The sequence below is a fragment of the Rhamphochromis longiceps genome, linkage group LG14, assembly GCF_057381845.1.
Source record: "Rhamphochromis longiceps isolate RC_006_pf linkage group LG14, R_longiceps_female_GT1.1, whole genome shotgun sequence".
NCBI classification, from domain to species: Eukaryota; Metazoa; Chordata; class Actinopteri; order Cichliformes; family Cichlidae; genus Rhamphochromis; species Rhamphochromis longiceps.
This window is the reverse complement of record NC_140570.1, coordinates 3,806,899-3,815,295: the sequence shown is the minus strand read 5'-3', so window position 1 is coordinate 3,815,295 and position 8,397 is coordinate 3,806,899. Positions and strand designations below refer to the sequence as shown.

Here is an 8,397-nt window from a genome sequence, read left to right as displayed (position 1 = left end):
TAATGTTGATATAACTAACCTTGTTGATTTAAATTGAGAAGACTAAATAAAACCTACTCAACCAAAACAAGCTGTACTTACTTTGAGAAATAACATGTTGTATTTACTCCACCCAGTTATGTCAACCGGTTCCACACAACTGGGTTAGTGAAATATAAAATGTATGATATATTTAATTTGAACAACAAATTTTAAGTAAATCTGATAAATCTACTCACCCAAAACACGCTCTACTGAAACTATAGGATTAAATCACTTTAACAGAATTGCAACTTAGTCTATTTAAGTTTGTAAATTAAATAAATCGAACACAAGTTTATTCAGTTAACCTAACTTTAATAACACTTTGTGTAAAACTTGTTGAAGCACACTTTGAGCAATTCAAATGCTTCTAGATCTTTTCCCCCAAACAATCTTTACATATAAGTGCATTCAAGTGCATTTTAGGTGCAGGAAGACAAGATACAGAATGTCATGTTAAACTGAAATGATTAAAACTGGAAAGTGTTGTGAGTCCAACATTTTTAACATTAACATGACTTAATTTAAACTTGATTGGGCTACAATGAAAATCCCACAATACAGCCCTGCAAACAGCAGGTAGAAATTACTTTTGTGTCATTTTTGTCCATATTTAGAAAAATAACCTTTGCTTCAAAACTTAAACTGAAGTCCAAAGTTAGGAGCAGTCTTTTTCAGTGTAGTTGGATGTTGGTAAAGGTTCAAGAACAAAGAACGCAGAAAAGTGAAAGGCCTTGCAGAAGTTCTTGTGGCAATTCAAACTGAACAGTTTATGAAGTGCAAGGAGAAGGGTTCGAGAACCTTAAAGTTCAGTGTCCTCTATAGTTCACTGCAGGCTGTTTCACTCAAGCAGTTTGTTTTTCAGAACCTGCACCTTCATGGATAGGTTGTTCCCATCCAACTCCATCGGCACCTTCTGAAGAAATTCAAATGTGTATTTCAGGTGCTTTGGGTAGCTCAGATTTAGACTATAGATTAGTCCAAGCCGGAGGGCACAACCCTTTGCCACATCACTAAGAGCTTGCAGCACAGTGCATCCTTCTATGATGACAGCAATGTCCTCAGGTGTATCTGCAGAGTTTGCTCTCATGTCTGACAACATAGACTCCCAAAGTCAGCTGCTCTGTTTCTCTGCTTGCACCAAGATCCACATCCTTTAAATAAAAATTTAAAAAAAGATAAGTTAATTGCGTACATATACATATGGACAAGTAAGTCCACCTTCCATTTCCAATCCCAAATTTAAAAAAGGAAAATAACTGATCGTTTTCCTTTTTTAACTTACCAAGAATTCCTTGAACAGGTCATCTGGCTTTTCATTTAAGTAGACACAGACAGCTTTCAGAATGCATTCCTGTCAAACATCAACGCTGGGATTCTGGTGGAGATAAGAACTCAATATGAGAGAAGTTTCCTATTTTGGTTCCTTTCAACCTCTTTACAAAAGAAAGTCAAAAATATTAACACATAGCAGATATGTGATTAAGCAATGTTTCATAACTCACATCAGTGATGTGCAGTGAGGTTCATGATTGGTAAGGCACTGACTCCTCTGTGTCAGATTAACAAATATATGAACCCAAAAATCGAAGCTTTTCAATTTTGACATTACGTGAAAGCTTTCATTTTTGCTTTAATCAATTCTAGATTGTTCAACAATATATTTAATAATTGTGCCCCTAAAAATATTAAAATTAAATAGAAGATTAGAACTGGGCAATATGGACTTAAAATCCTATCATGACATTTTGTGGATAACAATAAGTCTGTGAAGGTTCACAGTCATCCAGGTCATCGTAGTCTGAGGAGCTTGGAAAGAAAAGTGAAGCTTCTTCAGTGAAGATTTCTGACACTAAACCAGAAATCAACATGGAGTCGAATTCTTTCAAACAATGTAGCAACTTAATTGATGCACATTTCTAAAATACACTACACATTCATTTCATTCTTCAAACTACAGGATCGCTGGCGCTCCCAGTGGTCATTACTGATGTCAGGGAGCAGGTGCGGTAGATGTTGGGAGTAATTTTAAAACTGTCGGTCTTAGTAGGCAAGTCTCATCTTAACAAGAATCGCAAAAGATTTTGGAAAATTACACCGAAGCAGGTTCAACAATATTTGTTAAATGTTTTCATACTTCTAACATGTGTGAGAGGTATACAAGCTAGAGCAGGGGTGCCCAGTCCCGGTCCTCGAGAGCTACCGTCCTGCAGCTTTTAGATGCATCCTTGTTCCCACACACCTGAATCAAATGAATGGCTTGTTATCAGGCCTTTGCCAAACATGATGGCATGCTGAAGAGGTAATCAAACCATTTGATTCAGCTGTGTTGGAGTAGGGATGCATCTAAAAGCTGCAGGATAGTAGCTCTCGAGGACTGGGATTGGGCAGCCCTGAGCTAGAGTGTTAAAAAATTTGCCAGGCATCATTTGTTTAAAAAAAAATGCAAAAGTATTCCCGAAAGTGTCAGATGTGTATCAGTTAGTATACATTAATCAAATTTGTCATCCTTAAATTGTTGTACTTACCAAATAATCCTCAGATGGCGATGGATTCTATCCAGGATGCTAAGCATATGCAAGTCTCAGTTGAAAATGGCGGATGATCAAACTTCCACACTGCACATGTGCAAACTCAGAAGTACGGAGAGCCTATTAGGACAATCCTCTTTAAATTAAAGTGCTCTTCATTTTAAATGAACTTTTTACATTGGATTTAATTTACTGCATTTTGTTGTATTGAAATATTATCTTGTTAATTAAATTCAAAACAACATACTTGTGTTTAAAGTTAAAAATCAATTGGTGGCATTAGTTTTAACATGAAGCATTTACATAATGCTACCAACATCAGTGTGTCATTTCTTAGAGTGTATGATCCAAACCTACTGACAGGAAAAAAACAAATACCGTAATTGTCGGGCTATAAGCCGCTACTTTTTGCACAAGCTTTGAACCCTGCGGCTTTTAGTCAGGTGCGGCTTTTCTATGGATTGTCCATGATTTTTGTCATATCGTAAGACGATTTGTTTTGTGTGTTCCGCTGTTGTACGGCACTACGTTGCCTGGCGGAAGGATCGGGGTTCAAGAGTGGTATGTTAGTCACATGTCCGTCCGCCAGGCAACGTAGTGCCGTACGAAGTAGCGCGAAAAACAAACTTCAAAGTAGCGGTACGCGTTCAGCGGGAGGCGTGGATGATGAGCGGCGATAAACTTGCGAAAAGCAAGTTATGCTCAACTCCACCGGTGGATTCTGACAGCGTGGAAAAGTGTGAAAGCATCCACGATCACCAACGGATTTTGAAGGGCTGGACTGCTGCATGATGGAGAGGAGGACACCGCCACGGCTCTTCTGAGGGTGTTCGACTCTGACACTGACAACGAGGATTTCTTTGGTTTTGAAAGTGACAACGAAGGAGAGAAGCGGAGAGTGGATGACGAAGCCATCCTGAGCCTGTTTGTATCCGACACTGGAGGAGAGGACTTTGGTGGTTTTAGTGCGCAGGAAGAAGAGAAAGATGGTGGTGAATGACTGACTTTTCTTCTTGTTAAAGCCGTGTCACTGCACCTGAGCCTAAAAGGTAGTCCGGATCTATTTTTCTGGTGTGCTGTAGGCTACTGTTATGTACTACATGTGCAAATATGTACCCATAACTTGTTTTTCAAAATATTAATAAAAGTGATGTCTCCAAACAGCCATCTCTTTCCTGACAATTCCCTTTGTGCATATTCTCTTACATATGATAAGTCAACATTGAAACACCTGCGGCTTTTAGTCAGGTGCGGCTAATGTATGTACAAAACAGGATTTTCCCCTGATTTTAGCTTGTGCGGCTAATATTCAGGTGCGCTTTGTAGTCCGGGAAATACGGTACATGGGATACTAAGAGCAGATACTTATCCAGACTGGCTAACACAAGGCAGAACAGTCCTGATCATAAAGGATCCTCACAAGGGTACAAGCCCATCAGTCTACCAGCCAATCACCTAACATGTCAGCCTGGTTTGATAGCAAACTTTTCTGGTTCCTTGGTAGAGTCACCTCCAGCACATCACCCCTCTTTTACCCACATCAACTGTTTATGAATAGCAGCCATTTTAACTAATATAATTTTAGATATAATGATTGTTTTTAATACTTGGGTGAAAATCTTTTACACACAGTGATGACTGAAGTCTAGAACCCATTGGCATCACCCAATGCTGGGTTTCCTCCATTGAGATTCTCTGTCAGGGCTTCCATATTATCCATCCAGAAGTGCATTAGTGAGATTGGACACTGATGTTGGATGAGAAGGCCTGGCTTGGAGTCTCCAGTCTAATTCATCCCAAAGGTATTCTGTCGGGTTAAGGTCAGGACTCTGTGTAGGCCAGTCACGTTCTCGCACACCAATCTCACTCATCCAGGTCTTTATGGATCTTGCTTTGTGGTCCATATGTTGGAACAAGAAGTGGCCATCCCAAATGTTTCTACTAACCTTGGGATCATGACATTGTCCAAAATGTTTTGGCATGCTGAAGCATTAAGAGCTCCTTTCACTGGAACTAAGGAACTGAGTGCAATTCCTTAAAAACAACACTACACAAAACCGTCCTCCACCAGACACTGCAGTCAGACAAGTACTGTTCTCCCGGCAATCCCAATCTTCATACCAGCTGTTTGTTAGTGGTTAAGCTGATTTACTGTAGTTTATTTTTAAAGATAGCGCTGTGCATTGTGGCCAAATGTCCATTTTGGTCTTGTTTGGCCAACGGGCGCTGTTCCAAAAATCTGGCAGATGTGGCTTGTTCACATGTGCCACATCTGCCAGAGTCAGCTAAGGCATAAGTAAATAAAGTGCCTGCCAATGGCCACTGTTACCACTGGTTGTAGCCTCACGAGAAATTAACTTTAGAAGTATTTCTTCACAAGTTATTATTATTGGTATTTCTTGCATATGTGAGTGATGATTCATATATTATTAAAAGTTTGTTATTGTACAAGAACATGGTATTATGATAAAAGAGCACTTATGGCGTAGTGATTTGTAATGCCTCTTGCTCTAAGCTCAGATCTCCGCTGATAATGTGGTCAACCATGCATGCAGCATGAACATCCAAAGAGCACGTTAAATGCCAAACAATGTTACCAAAAAAGAATATATCCTTAAAGGCCAGAGAAAAAAGAGGAAAACAGAGGAAGAGGAGAAAAATGGCAAGATAAAGGTCCTCAAGTTAGAAAGTCCCTGTCTTCATATCCTAAACATTTTGATCCAACTGGCTGGGCCTGTAATAGCAGATTAGCTAGCTAGTTTATAACTAGATATTTTCTCTTTTAAGTGCTTGGTTAAACAAACATCTTTGCTTAATATGTATTTGCATTGATAAATTAGTTATAGATTGAGAGATGTTCTTGACACTAGTTGTTTGCTGCAGAAAATATTCATTTATGTGAGTAAATAGCCATTTCTTACATCAACAAAGCCATAAGTTATATGAAACTTCCCCAGGAGCAGTGTTGAACTATTTTGGAGGCACATATTAAAGTGGACAAGAAACACTGCATGTATAAAGGATAATTTAAACCATGGAGTACTGGGTTGGTTGGATACGGTCAATAGACTTATTAGACATTAGTTTTTGTTAACCAGTAATGGAACCGATAACTTGGTGGGATATAAGGACACTAAAACAAAAAATATGGTTTACAGTTTAAAACTTACAGTTAAAGTTTACACTTTAAAACTTATACTCCAGTGAGTTGTAAGAAATCAAGTCTGTCTATTTTCACTGTATGTCTCTTTAGCAGTAACTGGCTACTCATTGTTTGGCCGGCTGCACTGAAACAGAAAAATCCAGCTGTTAGCCATAATGTTTGGGTTATTAAAGCACTTTATGAATGAGAACAGTGTAGAGGAGAACCTGTTTCAGTCAGGTGACAGGTGGTTCACCAGGCCGACAAGCTAGTGTCCAACACATTTTTCCTCATCTGGTGAGGTGTACCAAGTGGCACAGATGCCATCAGCGCTGTTTCATGCAATAAATTAGTGTCTCTTTTTGCAAGCGCATCCAAAGAGTTTATAAGATAACAGGCAGAAAGACAGAGAGAGACAGAAAGTGAACATAGACAGTATAGACTTGATTGCTTAACATAAAACTCATTGTTGTAACCAGGGACAGTACAAGAGTTATGGGTTCTGCTACTAGTTGGCTAACATAAAATAATGTAAGTCTATTGTCTGCAACCAACCAACCAACCAACCAACCAACCCAGTGATATCTGTACTGGCAGAAGATGGTGCTGAACATGTTTTAAAAATGTAAGCACTTATTTCTTAAATTCAGCCACACTGATGAACTTACATACATGTGAGTTTTTGAGGAAAGGGCTCAATGGTGTAAATTAGTCTTTATACATGTAGAATTTTATGTCTACTTTAGTTAAAAGGTTTTTTTCTGTAAGTTTGCAAACCTGTTGTCTGATTCCATGACCTTTATCCTTGTGGATTACAATCAAATAAGAAGCTTTAAAAATGAAATAAGTTTATAGTAGGTGTATGAATGATAATTAATCAGTACGAAAAACAGTAATAGAAACAAAACCTAATTTCACCTACGGCGACATGGAGGCTTGGGCCAGCTTTATCCTGGCAACCCTGGCAAACCAGCTACAGTTGCTCAAACTTCATCTAATTATACTATCATGAACTTTAAAATTTAACATGCTAAATGAGTCCTGTAGAGTCTGCAATGTAGCTCCAGGGATTTTTGCAATTTTTCTGAACTTTGCAGAGACTGATAGGCAGCAACAATTCTCAATCTTTAAAAGCACTGGTTTCCTCCTCTTTGCATGGTGTTAACATACAGTTGAATGCACCAGACCAGAAAACAATCAAAACATCTGCTTTTATAGAGGTGCTCACAGTTGCTGATGAGTCATTACTCAAGTGCATTTGATCAGCAGCACCAGGATGCAGGAAGTGGGTACTTAGCTTTACACACATTTTCTTTGCATTCTGTATGACCCTCGGTATTCTTATTTCTCACTATGTATTGACTGAGCGCATACTCTGGTTCCCTTTGTTAATAACTGCGTGACTCATTCAACTGTATGTCAAGTGATGGAGTTGAACAGAATTAACAGCATGCCTTCTTTATTTATAAAGCCAGGAAATAAATGTAACAAACAATTAATGTTATTGTGAAATTGAATAAATGTATTCTTCTAGCAAGGGTTGTGATTTTATACCAGGTCACATTTGCATTTAAAAAATCAGGTCTATATTCAATATGCTTTAATTTTTCACTTTAAACATTGGAAAAATGTTTAAGCTGAGAAAGAACTTGGCCATTTCATGCATTCTACCATCTATCAATTGCTGTCTAGTTGACGCTGAATTCAAACCTCCCAGGAGTAGTCATCCAGATCAACGGTACTGTATTCTTTTCTCTTTATTTCCTGAAATCATATCAGACTCAGTGGTGAGAAAAGAAACACTCCCGGTTAAGTGTTGCCCTCCTCCTGCTTCCTTTCTCTCTTCATCTTCCTCTTTCTCGCGGTCTTGTCTCCAATCCACCATTATTAGTGCTTTCAATACTCCAGAGGGCAAACAAACTTTCAAAAAATTCCCCATAACCCACCAAGCGTAGCCCATTTTCCTCTCCATGCAATTAACTGAGCCAACATTTACAATAATATGATTACAGACACTTTGGCAAAGTCATGGGGGGAAACGCAGGGCATATTAGGTATCAGCAAGGGGTTGATCGTAATGGTCGCGTTTCCTGGAGACTCACATTTTCTTTTGCATGCAATAGTGAGAGCCACTAAATTCTCCTCAGGCAGTAAAAACCAATGCACTGGAACCATGATAACAAACACAGCCAACCACTTTCTTTCTCATCACTCTTATTTTCTTTCTTTTACTTTGGGGCCTTATTTTGTACTTCTTTTTTACTCTGTACCCTTCTTCTTAACTCCCACCCACCCATCCTCACCCCAGTCCCAACACACCCCTAAATTAATTAAGTCTTTCACGGCCATGTAATTAGGAACATTAGCAAGTCATAAACTTGCCACAAGTCTTGAAATTATGTGCTGGCCCTCAGCAATTTGTTTGTAATTCCTTTTTCATGAGACAACAGCACCACAGGGTCCCATAGATCTTCCGAGGGCCCCCACTGTGCCTCTCTTGCAGCCACGACAGGCAGGACAAGAGGGGTCCTTACTAGGATGAGAAAGGGACCACATGATACCCAGGCTGGCTGGCTGGCAACCATCGTGCTTGCACTCAAAAGACCACTTCAAGCACCCAGACAAAGAGTTTGTTGGCTGCCATCTTTGAAAGACAACGAACCCACCAACATAATTAGTTTATATTCTTGAGTATATTTAAAA

The 8,397-nt window shown here is 39.1% G+C and overlaps 1 long non-coding RNA gene across 1 annotated transcript; it reads right to left on the bottom strand.

Annotated features, from left to right (window-relative positions):
• Positions 1–709: 709 nt before the first annotated feature.
• On the bottom strand, positions 710–2,689 carry LOC146653431 (uncharacterized). Its single transcript, XR_014907251.1, has 3 exons — positions 2,550–2,689; positions 1,307–1,399; positions 710–1,175 (listed from the first exon to the last, which is right to left on the bottom strand). It is a non-coding gene; the product is annotated as an uncharacterized LOC146653431 (long non-coding RNA).
• Between the last annotated feature and the right edge of the window lie 5,708 nt (positions 2,690–8,397).